This window comes from Crinia signifera, chromosome 4, assembly GCF_055691185.1.
Source record: "Crinia signifera chromosome 4, ASM5569118v1, whole genome shotgun sequence".
NCBI classification, from domain to species: domain Eukaryota; kingdom Metazoa; phylum Chordata; class Amphibia; order Anura; family Myobatrachidae; genus Crinia; species Crinia signifera.
Genome location: NC_139220.1, coordinates 40987087 through 41000980, shown reverse-complemented (window position 1 = coordinate 41000980; position 13894 = coordinate 40987087). Strand labels below are relative to the sequence as shown.

Here is a 13894-nt window from a genome sequence, read left to right as displayed (position 1 = left end):
CCTACAGTACAATACTAGTCATAAGCATTAAGCCATTATATTATATTCTATCAGACAATAAAGGACACCACTCACGTCTAACTGACATTGTACATGTTCATAATACAATGATATACTGTACATGGATACTACTCTTAACACATGTGCACATTTATTAATGACATGTTTAGGGGTTTGAATGGTTAATACATCATCTCTTAATAAATAAAAATGTATTATTACCCCAGCTGGTCTCAGCATATTCAGTAGCTCAGCAGGAATAATAGTGTTGTGAATCACCACTCTCTTAGAATGAGAGAGAAATACAGTGACCATTGACTTTGCACATAGAAGATGTAAAGGACTTGTTATTGGACAACTGCTTCTATTACGCAGCTCACCAATAAATGATTTTCATACATAAATTCAACTGAGGCTCAAGAAGGTTTTATTACATGAAAAACATTTTCACTCCACCTTTGGTCCATTTTGGTCCCACACTACCATTCATTGTAGAACTTTGGCCTATATTCTGCTTCACTCGCAAAGGCAAATTCCGGTGCTTGTTTCCTAGCACGGCGGCCAGATTTCCTACGTACGTTAACGTGGTGAAATTGCATCGCATTGCATTGCATGGGCCATTTTAGTGCCGTGCGATGCGATTTTTTAATGTAATTTATTCTCTGCTCTGTATGCCCCAGGGGATCGCATCGCATCGCACCTCCCGCAAAGTCGCATGCGATTTTATAGGGTGTGCGATGCCATTACATTAGCTATACAATAATATCATTGTATGACATATCATTGTATTATGCACCCCCCCCCACTATCCACGCCACCTCGAAGTGTGGCGAGCGGTGGCGGAACGCGTCCTCCAACGTTTTCATACCCCCACTAGCCAAGTCGGCATGGAGTTGATTTTATATAGTGTGGCGAGCGCAGCGAGCCACCGAGCCTGAAGCGTGGCGAGCGGACGCAGATAACTTTCCATGTATTCTGCGTCCCCTCGCGGGGCACGCTGCGCTCGCCACGCTTCGGGCTCGGTGGCTCACTGCGATTGCCACACTATAGAAAATCAAATCCACGCCGACGTGGATAGTAGGGTTATGAAAAGGTCGGAGCGGCTCTATCTATCTTCTCTTCATCCGAAGAATGTCTCTCACCTGTACCTTGTTAATGTAAAGGCCTCTATCAAGTCCCCCTTTCCCTTATCTATTCCAAACTATACATATTGAGAGTTTTCAGTCTTTCCTGGTAAGTTTTGTGATGTAGGCCATGCACCATTTTAGTTGCTCTTCTTTGTACAGTCTCTAATGTATTTATATCCTTCTGGAGATATGGCCTCCAGACCTGAACACAATACTCTAGATGAGGTCGTGCCAATGACCTATACAGTGGCATTATTACTTCTTTCTTTCTACTGCTGATACCTCTTCCAATGCAACCAAGCACCTGACCGGCCTTCCTCATTGTTTTGTGACACTGCTTACCTGCCTTTAACCCCCTATACCCCCTCCCCTCTCAGGCTAACCCAAATCCCCGGCATACTCACTCATTCAGGATATCAGTGTTTGGATTCCGGTGTCAGGATTCCAGCGCAGGTCTCTTGACCACCAGCATCCTATCCGTCGCAACCCCTTTTACTAAACTCTTGCTTATAGTTTTGTCCCACAAAAAATGGCCGACTTGCTACTGCAACTTTTTTTCACGTTTTTTCATGGAGAAGTTTTTCAAAATTGTCATGATGAAGCCAGTTTCACAAGGTTTAGGTCTTTTTTATATTTAGAATTCTATATCTAGCATATTCTTTTCATGAAATTAATTCCTGCAGTTTTGAAATGTCGGGAAGGTCAGATGAGGACACGAGGAAGTGACATTTCTAAGTACAGATTTGTCCTATTCATCTCTCCTCCCAGCCAGAAGAGCAGCTGTAGACAGCTGATCCAGATGGGAAATGTTTGAAGTCATCTGAAAATATAAGCTCAATCAAATCTCCGTGTCTTCATCGGCAGAAACATCATTCTGACAAGCATGCTCAAATATTTCAGACATATACACAATAAAGTAGCAGCAAGAAGATCCTTATTTTTAAGTGTGTTAAACAAATGTCTTCTCTGTGCTTATCGTGGGGTAGGAAGTAAAGTACCGAGATGGGTGTTGATGTCATGAAGTAAAGAGACTGCGTCTACAGTACTCCTGCATCAACATTTAGTTATGGGATAGGGTTATTTTAATTACCTAAAGAAAGGGTGGTTAGTTCATTAAATTGGGTGGTCATTAACGTTCACTCTTTGCTCTATATGGATGATTCTTGAGGGACAGCTCCTAGTGCCGCACCTGGTCCAATATAGCCTTGTTTTATACAATCGAACAACCAGATTAATGCGCGCTTTGGCTGTACATAACTATTTGTCTTGAATCCAAATCAGTGGATAACACCACAACCAGCTCAGCCAGTGGTTCAACACTCAGGCCAGCAGAGAGTGGGCCCTTGTCCTAGAAAGACATTGAGCCTTATCCAAGCTTATCAACCAGTGGCGCATCGCCCATGCCATCAGGCAGTGGGTCCTTACCCTGGAAAGCAGCCAGTGGCACGTCGCCTGTGTCAGCAGGCAGAACAGCCAGCACTGCAACCAGTAGCTCATCGCAGAGGCCAGCAGAGAGTTCTAACAAAGCCACTGGGCCACCGCCCAACATAGACAGTGAGCTCTAGCCAACCACATCAGCCAGTGTTGCATCTCCCAGGCCTTCAGGCAGCGGGCCCTTACACTTCATAACTGTCAGTGGCACATCACCCATGTCAACAAGCAGTGGCACATTGCCAGGAATTGCAACCAAGGGCGCAGCAGATGGAACAGCAACCAGTGGCACTTCACCCCCAACAGCAGCAAGTGAGGAGTCACCCCCAACAGCAGCCAATTGCATGACATCCCCGACAACTGCCAGTGGCGCAATGCCTAATAGAGCAGGCTTGTCTCCTAGACCAGCTGCCAGTGGGTACTCAGCCAAACCAGCAGCCAGTTGGACTTTGCCTTGAACAACCGCCATTTTAACCCTTGCCCATGCCAGTGTAAGGTCTGAATCAGGCCCAATATTTTTATAGATATAGTCAATTATATAATTTTATCGTAGAATCCATATCTCTCTAAGTCAAACCTTATTTCTGCTTTTAGTGACCAATAGACAAGACAAAAATGCCTACTGCTTCAATAGCAACACTTCCAGCCTGAAATCCATATCTGTGGATAACACCACAACCAGCTCAACCAGTGGTCAACGCACAGGCCAGCAGAGACTGGGCCCTCACCCAACAAAGCCACTGGGCCTTAGCCAAGGTTATCAGCCAGTGGTGCATCGTCCAGGCCATCAGGAAGTGGGCTCTTACCCTGCAAGGCAGCCAGTGTCATATCGCCCATGTCAGTGGGCAGAACAGCAGCCAGTTGCATGACACCAAACAGTGCAGCCTCTGGCTCATTGCAAAGGCCACCAGTGATGACTATCCCCAGCAGCCAGCCTATAATGTTAGACTATATGCATGATAACAATATCATTAACATTATTATTGTGCATATCGTTCAGTGTGTACAGATAAAGATAATGATCCACGCGCCTGTGGGATGTTATCGACAATGGTTCCAAGAGGGGGGGGGGCACCAATTACCCAAGTCTGATGTAGGTGCCCCCATTAACTGACAGCAGCCCATGCAGCAGCTGTTCTCAACACATGCTTCTTTGTGCTTGACTGCAGAGAGGCCATGGAGGTTCTTATATATATCGCATGTAAAAGGACCGCATGCGATATATGGCATGTGATCCTGCTGCCCGGGAAGATCCCGAGCCTCCCAAAGGGAGATTGCCAGCGACTTCTCCGAGGGGAGAAGTCGCCACAGTGTATGGTGCGAAAGGTCAGCTTGGGGCCCCCCTACATACAACAAAATTTAAATCTTGGTCTGTTTATATTTTAATACATCAAGTATATTATGTTAATAATAGAACTAACATTTAAACATAGGATAGTAGTTTATTTAAATAAAATATTAAAAGAACAAAGATGATAAAACTGGAGAGGCCCAGGTTAGCAGTTTCCTGGCTTTCAATCTTTTCAAAATGCAATCCTAGTGGGGAAGGACAGTCTGCAGTGACATCGCCGCACTGCATGCAATGATAGTGGCAACAAGCAATTACTCCCATTAGAATGTCCAGTGCATGCATTGTTACCACTAACTAGTCTCTTCCAAGTTCCATGTGAGATCCCCATAACACTGTCTGTAACTAATGTGTTATCCTTCACAAAGGTGCAGGCAAGATAAAATGATAGTTTAAGGTGAAGCCTCCAACATTTATATGTATGCAATTGCCCACTCACTCTGTGTTCTGCTCACTGCTCCCCTCTCACTGTGTCCAGACTCCCGCCAGCCGCCGCAGGTGCTCCACAGTCCTTCTGCTCCACGGCGCTTTGTATACTCTGCAGAGTATGCGCCCGCGGAGGAGTGTGGGAGGTCCTCCTTATCCATGGCGCCTCAGCAGACCATACGCTAACAGAGGAGTATGGGAGGGTACGTGCCAGAGCCGCGTGACGTCAGCGCGACGCACGCTGGCCGGGCCCACAAAGCACCACTGGGAACGGGTGCTACTGTTCACTACCCTCATCCAGGACGGCCGGACAGTGGCGGGGGCTGGGCCCCCCTGACTTAGGGGCCCGGTCGCAGGTGCGACCGCTGCGACCCCTGTAGCTACGCCACTGTGGTCTCCTCTTTTCATGTAAAGGGCCAATGTATTTTATTTTTGTTACCTGTGGGGACCAGTGTGGTTGTTTTTTATATGGGGGACAATAGTTTAGTTTTTTTTCCTGTGGGGGCCAATGTGTTTTGTACTGTGAGGATCTCATGGTGTGCCTTGGCAATTTAAAAACTTATTTAGTGTGCCGCAAGGTAAAAAAGTTGAAAATCCCTGCGTTAAGTGGTGGTCAGAAATGAACACACCTTTAGTTGGTATTGCAGGCTTAAACGATGCCCAAGTTCATTGTTTTGTCGTAATAAAGCCTTTGATTAATTTTTTATGGTTTCTGAATGATTATCTTTTATGAACCAATGCAGAGGTGAATGCAATAAAATCCACATGGTGTTAAGTACATGGAGTAAAATACAGATACTGTATTTGCCTGCTGGGTAATAATAATCCAGAGCCAAAATAACAATGGGGCGGATGTGACTACAGGTGCTGGCCTCTACTTACAAATAGGCATGGTGATGAATGGCCACCAGTTGGCCACACGGTCGGCCCTAAATTAGAAATATTAAATAAAAAAAATGAAGCAGTTTTTCTATTAGATGTATTTAGGGAGACATTGTGGTTGATAGTGTACAGGGTGTGCACACCCACATAGCATTGGCCACACCCACACAGTACCAGACACACACCTCAGCTTCTCACAGTAGAGCCAGGCACATTTGCAGCCCCAGGCTCAGTACCCTAATCACCACTTATACTGTACATCAATATGGACTTCCCAGAACCACAGGTGAATGTTTGGAGGTTGCATCTTAGAGAAAACTGGCAAACAGCCGGTGCTGATCTTCTAAGTCATCCTCAATTTACTGATCATAAGACAGGGCGCTCCCCAAATTCTGGAGCCTCTAGGCAGCTGCTTAATAGTAGAGCCATCCCTGTTTAAATTCACCACCTTCTCTGTCCTCTATTATTTCATTTAATCTGATCATAGGATACATGTATGAAGCATTGATAAGGGAGGTAAAGTGAGCCAGTGGAGACGTTTCCCATGGCAACCAATCAACTTCTCTGCATAATTCTATGTCATGCAAATCTAAGTCTAGACTTATGCTGTGTACACATGTTACACACTCAAAATCGAATCGGAATCGAGTAGACATCGAATGGAGCTAGAACTTGTTTTTAAGCTTTCTATCCCGATTCGATGCCGATGCGCGCTCCCGTCCAGCTGAAATCAAAAAGCCAAATAGACAGTGCAGACTATATAATGCAGATTGAATGTAGATAGCATGAATTGTATGTAAATAGTACAGAGGTAGCAAAAATTGCATAGCAATCGAATCTAGAGTATTAATATTTAAATGTACAGATGGTCTATAGCAGGGGTGGGGAACCTTTTTCGTTGTAAGTGCCATTTACAGTGTGTAAAAAACATCCGGGGGCCATATGCATATTAGGCACTGACAAATCCCAGCACCCAGCTTGGGTCAAGCTGGGTGCTGGGATTTGTCAGTGCCTAATATGCATATGGCCCCCGGAGGTTTTTTACACACTGACAGCAGCCGGAGCTCAGCAGCAGCCGCAGCATAGGACGAGTCGCGAGAATTCGCCCTACCTTGAAGCCTGGGAAAACCGTCGGGCAGGGGGGTGGGCCATTTAACCTGGCTACGGGGGCCATTTACGGGCCACAGGCCGGAGGTTCCCCTCCGCTGGTCTATAGTATAGGCTGTTTCAAACATTTAAATAAGATAAGTGTTCAGGTAAAGGTTAAACATAATAAATACACAAACATAATAGAACCAGTACTACATTTTCTAAGCTCACCATCTCCCACCTCATGATAAGGCTCCTGTCTCTTCCTCCTGGCAGCTGCTCTCCATTGCGATGTTTGAGGACTCAGATCCACACATACAGTAAATGTGGTAGAATAAGCTGTTACACTGGGTGTGTGCAGCAGCTCTGCTCTGTCCCTTACACTGCATGATGTGGTGGCAGCTCTAGTCATCCTATTATATACCAGTGCATAATTTAAGGCACTTGCCAAGAGGAGAGGGGGTTTCCGGGCACCACCCTGCGTTTGCCTATGTGTGCGCATGTGTGGTTATCCGATAATCGGCAGGCCTACGCGTAAGGATCTAAATTGGGGACTAGATCTACCTAAAAAAGAAATACAAATGTCCATTGAATTCTCATTGTCACTGTACTTTCTGCCAAACTGCAGGGAGTTTGCTGCTTGTCCTTATTGGAATAACTTGTATGTGAAGCAAAGTTTACATTTAATGACCACTGTACAATGGTTACATTGTGTTACGGGCAATCTCTTAAAAACAACTTCACCACCTTTATAACTTCCTTCCACTGTTGCCAAAATCGGTTCTTATGTAGCATATCTTTCTTAGAATTGCCGCCACAAAACCAATAACGCTGAGATATTGCAGTGAAGCTGCCTAGCAATAGTTGCTGTTTGTGTTTATGTGTTTATTTCCTCTCATGGGTAACCCACATATAACTTGGCATACATTCCAAGTCTCTCTTGTTTCATAGGGGATGATTGATCATCTCTAGGCACTGGCCGTATTCTCTGTCAATGACTTGGAGCTGGCCGGTCATTTTGTACATGGAAATGACGTACCGTATCTTGTATAAATAAGACTTTTTAGGACAAAATGGTCTTTTAATATGTTTTTGAGCATGACTTAAAGGTAAAAAAAAAAACCGAGATGGCCTGCCCTGCAACCGCCTGTCAACACCCCAAAAATGCTACGTCGCCTCCCGTTAGACTGATGTTGCATTTTCCAGGACATGACTGCAGTTTTGGGGCTACTGCATGTGCATGCGCATATTACAGAAAATCACCTAATAGCGATTTTTTTTGGTCATCTACTATCAGTACTGAATTAGCCCCAATGTAGGCAAACTCACTAAATATCTAACATCCTAGACCCAGTTACACCCAAATACATCCCATTCAGCTGAAAGTAAAAAGTTTATGACACTGAATTACCCTTAAATCTGTGCGCACAGTTACTCAGCGCATACAATGAGAAAACTCTGCTTCGGCCCAAGGATTGTTTACTACTTGTTTTCTTTTTCTTACCTGTATTTCTTATATCATATTTTCCAGATCATTCTGAGATGAAGATAATCAGATTGTCGGAGGAGTCGCTCCACACCAGTGGTATGTTACTAGAATACCTGTAACCATTATACAAGTGCATTGAACTGGTATCTGCGTTGCATTAGGTCACACACTAGTTGTTCCTAGCCATCCTGCCCCTTATTGCAGAAAGTGGCATCGCGGCATTCTCACCTACTTCTAAAAGCGCCTTTTTTGGGAGGAGCCCAGAGAGGAGAAGCAGATGGGCAGCGATGGGGGTTGGAGTACATTTGAATAGGGGCCCTGCCCATCCTGAAGGACCCCAGATTCCGTGGTATCTACAGTAACTCCCCATTCTGCACCACTTTATTAGGAAGTAGGCATTAATCAGGAGGGGTGTCCACTCTACCAAAAAATGGTGTGTCTACAGCAGGGTCTGGGGGAGTGGACAGATATGAACTGCGGCCAGTAATCTCTTACACAAATTCACTAATACGCTTGCATAAGTGGAATTAGGGCTATCAAATGCTAATACAGGTTGAGTATCCCTTATCCGAAATGCTCGGGACCATGAGCATTTTGGATATGGGATTTTCTCGGATTTTGGAATATAGATTTTTTTCCATACTTACCTGGTCCCCTGGTAGTGGCCTGTTGGACCCCGACGTCCACGGTGGCCTTCAGGATCGTCTCCAGCGGCATCTCCAGTCCAATGCACCCCTGGGACCGGAGATGCCGCTAAAGAGGATCCCGGAGGCCGCAGTGGACATTGGGACGGGAGGTATAATAAACAATAAGATATTCTGAAAAACCGTGGTTTATGTCCGCACCTGAATGACCCCCAATATCTTGCCTTTCTGAATGCATGGATATTTTTATATCAGTATATAATTTTGATGAAATCTGGCACACAGTAGTGAGGATTGTATGCTGCACTATTATACAGATAGCGGGGCTGCAGAGTGGAGGAGGGGACCACCAGATAACACCTTCACTCATTTAGGACAAGGATTTCTGAGACTTCATTTATTTTACATGTAATCTGCTCTATGTATAACCGGTGTGTTTGATCTAACAGCTGATTTTTGGGCTTGAAGTCCTAGTATAATTAATAGACTTTAGTGTATTGATCCTGAGGCCTTCGGCTCTCCTCAACCCAAACCCTCCTACACAATCTCATGCCATTGTTTTATCCAGAAAATAACACATTGCAAGCCACATATCCCACACAGTGATGTCCCCCAACTACTAACCATGTGTCACAGAGTAACGCCCAACTTTTGCACTCACCTGCAAGCACCTGCTATTGCACAGGAACCCATACGCAGTAACTACCAGCCGCATTGTTGCACAGAGACACCCCACCCGCCACCACCACTACCACCGAACTGCCAACACTTGAGGTTAGGAGGTAGGTAAAACAGTCTATGAGTGACTGAACCTTCAGCATAGGGGGCGGGGATGACCACAGTGGGGATGGGACTGACTAGAGCAGAGGCAGGTGCACCAGAGTGGGGGAGGAGCCAAACAGAGGCAGAGACTGAAGAATGGGGGAGGGCCGAACGAGGGCATAGACTGAAAGATCGGACATATCCTAGGTCTGTTATACTAGTAAATACTTATTTTAATCAATTTAATATCTTAGTACATGTGTATGTATTTTAAAACGACTGCTTTAAATTCTAGCTAGATGGGCACAAGATGGCTACAGCGGAGCACATTACATTTACAGTTGGGAATACTGTACATTCCTTCTAGCGAAAACTACAGGATACACTGACTTGTTACAACATTGAAAAGATGTCAGAGATATACATTACATGATAAATGTTTCTGTGAGTGGGGATTACTCCCATAAAGTATACACTTTAGCCCCTTAATCTGCAGAAATGATGTGCATGCCTCTGCACAGCCTAAATAGGGTGAATGGTTTCGAGATCACAATTGAAATCTGTCTGAAGCCTCTTATCATTGTAATAATGTGCGTAGGCGTCAGAGGGAAAGAGGTGACATTAGCTAAGCAGGGTGTAGCTTGCTTTAGGAAACCTCTCACTGAAAGAAGACAGACACAAGCATGGTGGATGATGATAGTAACTGCAAGTGACAGTCGCTGCAATCAGTAGCGGTTCCATCCAACCGAGAGTCTAGGGATGTGTTGTATTTTGTTTGTATGAACATACGTTTCCGGGAAACTGCTCCATAGAAACCTATAACTTACAAACAGTGTGGGTAAAAGAGCGCTACATCACTTTTTTATTAACAATTGTTGTTTTGCTTTTATTATAAAACTTGCATGTAGCATTTTATCGACTCATTTGGCAATAAACTCTATTATGTCAGTCAATTCCCCCCCCCCCCCCCCCCTGCCCCCCAAGAAGGGGTGAGGACGATGGGCGCCGCTGGCTGAACTGACAGGCGACCCAGGCAGCAGTGAGCGCTGAGCTGGTCCCGCTCCATGCATATCTAATGATCTAATACCAAGTGCAGTACATATTTAATGAGCGGGTACAAGCCGCCGCGGGGTCTGCCCTATCTGTAGCTACATCCCCTCTTCTCCCACTCTCTCCATCAGCATTGGTGAAACCGAGATCACCTCCACTGACCAAACGCGCTGCCTCGGTGTCATCATTGACTCCTCCCTCTCTTTCACCCCCGACATTCGTGCTCTCTTACAGTCTTGCCGCTTTCACCTACCCAACATCTTACGCATCAGACCATTCCTCTCCACTGACGCGACCAAAATTCTCATTCACTCTCTTGTCTCCTCCTCCACCGCTCCTTACCTCTCTTCACTGATCTCTATCCACACTCCCTCCCGTCCTCTTCGCTCCATCGCTGACCGCCGACTGACCTCTCACCTAATCACCTCCTCCCACTCCCGTGTCCAAGACTTCTCTCGCGCTGCCCCCCTGCACTGGAACAACCTCCCGCCACCCATCAGGCTTTCTGATTCCCTTACCTCCTTCAAGCGCTCCCTCAAAACCCACTTTTTTCGACTAGCCTATCCCTCCTCCTAACCTCTTTTGATCCTCCTATCCTGCCTCTGTTCCCCTCCGTTCCTACTTATCCTATTGTTTTTCGTTCGTCCACCCACCTATTTTTAGTATGTTAACTCTTATGTGTAGGGCCGTCCTTCCTCACGTACTCACCCTACCTCTTTACCTCACCTGTGCTCCTGTCCTGTTCTTCCCTTCCTCTACTTCATCTTCAGTCTCCTCGACAATTTTGACACCTACTTCTGAACTGATGCTGATTTTAGTTCTACCAGCTATACCCCTATTTATACTGTATTTTTCAACACACCCTGTACGTTACCTTGTAATTTGTTTTTTGTTTGCTATGTACGGCGCTGCGGACACTTTGCTGCGCCTTATAAATAAACGTACTACTACTACTACGCCACTGGTCAATGTAGTAAATTGCAGTTAGATCCCCAATGTACAGATTGTCTGTCGCTAGCTTAGACCAATCAGAGTAAAGCAACTTTACTTGATTGCTTGACTGCTGACCGTAGCATGCATGGTTGATGATTCATTTATTTTATGTTTTTTCTTCCCCCTTAAAGATTAAAGTAGAGGGCCGGCATGTAATAAATTGGTAAAATTGCACTTTGGGGGAGTATTTCATTTAATAATATATAGTTTGTTGCTGCCAGGGCTGTCTGGATCAGTAGTGCAGTAGAAAAAAATGTGTAGATCCTTTACTATTTTATTATAACGCTAATATCTGGCAGCAATGGTGGTAGTAAGAGCCCTGGTGCTTTCAGCACCCCTTGTTATTTCCTTGGTCCAAATCCCTCTCTGAAATTCATCCCTCTTCTGAACAGATTGGTCCTGTGTTTTATTATAGCTAGAAACCTTATACTATGGGGTTCCCTGTTGTAGCTTGCCCAGGCTGGCATAGTCTAGTGCTGGTTGTGGCTTTTGCCGAGGGATCACACATGGTTTGGCACAACAATTCCAAGGCTGTGCGGATTACAGTGACTGATTTGGAGGAGACAACCCTTTTTTTGTTTGCTAAAAGAATCTGTTTTAGTTCTACATTTAAAAGACAATTATCTTAAGCTTAATGATGATGACTGGCATGTCCACCACATGATTTATTTATTTATTAACAGTTTCTTATATAGCATACACATATTCCGCAGCACTTTACAGAGAATATTATATGATGCTAACTATCCAAGATTGAACATTCACATCAGTCCTGCCACAGCGGAGCTTACACTCTATATTCCCTACCACATGTACACGCACACAGACATTCTAGGTTTGATTTTGTTGGGAGCCAATTAGCCTACCAGTATAATTTTGGATTGTGGGAGGAAACCGGAGCACCTGAAGGTAACCCACGCAAGCACAGGGAGAATATATAAACTCTGCACAGTTAGGGACATGGTGGGAATCAAACCCATGACCTCAGTGCTGTGGTGCGTCCTTAAGGCGGTCGCCTGAGGTTCGGCAATCCAAATAGCCGCTAAACTTAAAAAAGACCATAGGAAAAACCTTGAGCAAGCGGAACTAGATCTTGCTACGTTAGAAGCTGCTCATAAGGTCAACCCAGCTGACAAATCCCTTTTTAAGCAATTGAATGTTGCAAGAGATAAAGTAAACAGTCACTACTTATCCGTTGTTCAACGTCATGTAGCTAGGTTGAACCAAAAATTTTATTTTGGTAATCATGCGGGCCGACTGTTGGCTAGGAAGCTGAGGGGCAAGAGAGCTAAACAAAAAATTCATATGATTTACTCTGCTCATGGCTTGAAGATTTATGACCCAAATGAGATATCCAATACCTTCTCGAAGTACTATTCTAAACACTATAATCTAAAAGAGGATCCTTCCACTCCACAACCTTCTTTTGAAAAGCTAAAGAGCTTTTTTTGATAAAATCAACCTCCCGGATTTGTCAACGGAGACCTGTCTGTCCCTAAGTGCCCCGTGGTCATTGGAAGAAGTGCAATGTGGTATTGACTCCATACCTAAAGACAAGGCCCCAGGGCCAGACGGCTTCCCATCCAACTTCTATAAGACTTTTAAGTCCCAACTATCCCCAATCCTTCTTAAGGTCTTTAATGAGGCCTCTGAGACCAAACTTTTCCCCTCAAAAATGTTGGAATCCTGTATTATCACGATACCTAAACCGGGAAAACCCTGGACTTCTGTCCAAAACTATAGACCCATTGCGCTACTCAACTCAGATATAAAACTCTATGCTAAATTAGTTGCTAATCGTATAAGCCCATTACTCCCTACCCTTATTAATCATGACAAAGTCGGTTTTGTTTTAAACAGACAGGCTCCGGACAATACCCGCAGGGTAATAGACGTTATAAAATTTTGAATATAGAATATAGAGCAGGCATTCCCAACCACGTTCCTCAAGGCATACCAACAGTGCAGGTGTTAGTGATATCCAGGCTTCAGCACAGATGGTTTAATCAGAATCACTCAGGTACTAATTAAGTCACCTGTGCTCAAGCCTGGATATCACTAAAACCTGCACTGTTGGTGTGCCTTGAGGACCGTGGTTGGGAATGCCTGATATAGAGGATCCTCTGTTGGTTTTATCATTGGATGCCGAGAAGGCCTTCGATAGACTCCACTGGGGGTTTATGTAATTGGCCTTACAAAAATTTGGCTTCAACGGGTGGATTTTGGATTCAATATTGGCTCTCTATTCCTGCCCATCTGCTAAAGTCTTCAATAACGGGTGTACCTCTTCAGGCTTCCAAATTACTAATGGTACCCGTCAAGGATGCCCACTTTCTCCTTTAATCTTCGCACTAGCGGTTGAGCCTCTGGCTGAATGTATTAGATGTAATGACGCTATTATGGGCCTGGTCATTGGCAACTCACCCCAAAAAATTGCCTTTTTTGCCGATGATGTCTCTATTCAACACATTTAATCAACTTTTAGCTAAGTACATCTGAAAGGGAGCCAATCCTAAGATAGCTAAGAAAATTCTGCTTAGATCTAAAGTAGAGGGGGGAGTGGCATACCCTGATATTGAAATCTATTTAGCTTCCTGTGTGTTGAATCAAGCTAGAGATTGGTTCTCATCTAAAGACCCAAAACCATGGGTAG

General features: G+C 44.7%; 1 protein-coding gene across 1 annotated transcript in view; it reads left to right on the top strand.

The window, feature by feature from the left end:
* The window catches only part of CCND2 (cyclin D2), a 565323-nt gene that overhangs the window by 200588 nt on the left and 350841 nt on the right, over positions 1–13894 (top strand). The window contains exon 3 of the mRNA XM_083181626.1: positions 7835–7888. The gene's annotated coding sequence lies outside the window, so the exon portion shown is untranslated. The remainder of the gene's footprint in view (positions 1–7834; positions 7889–13894) is intronic.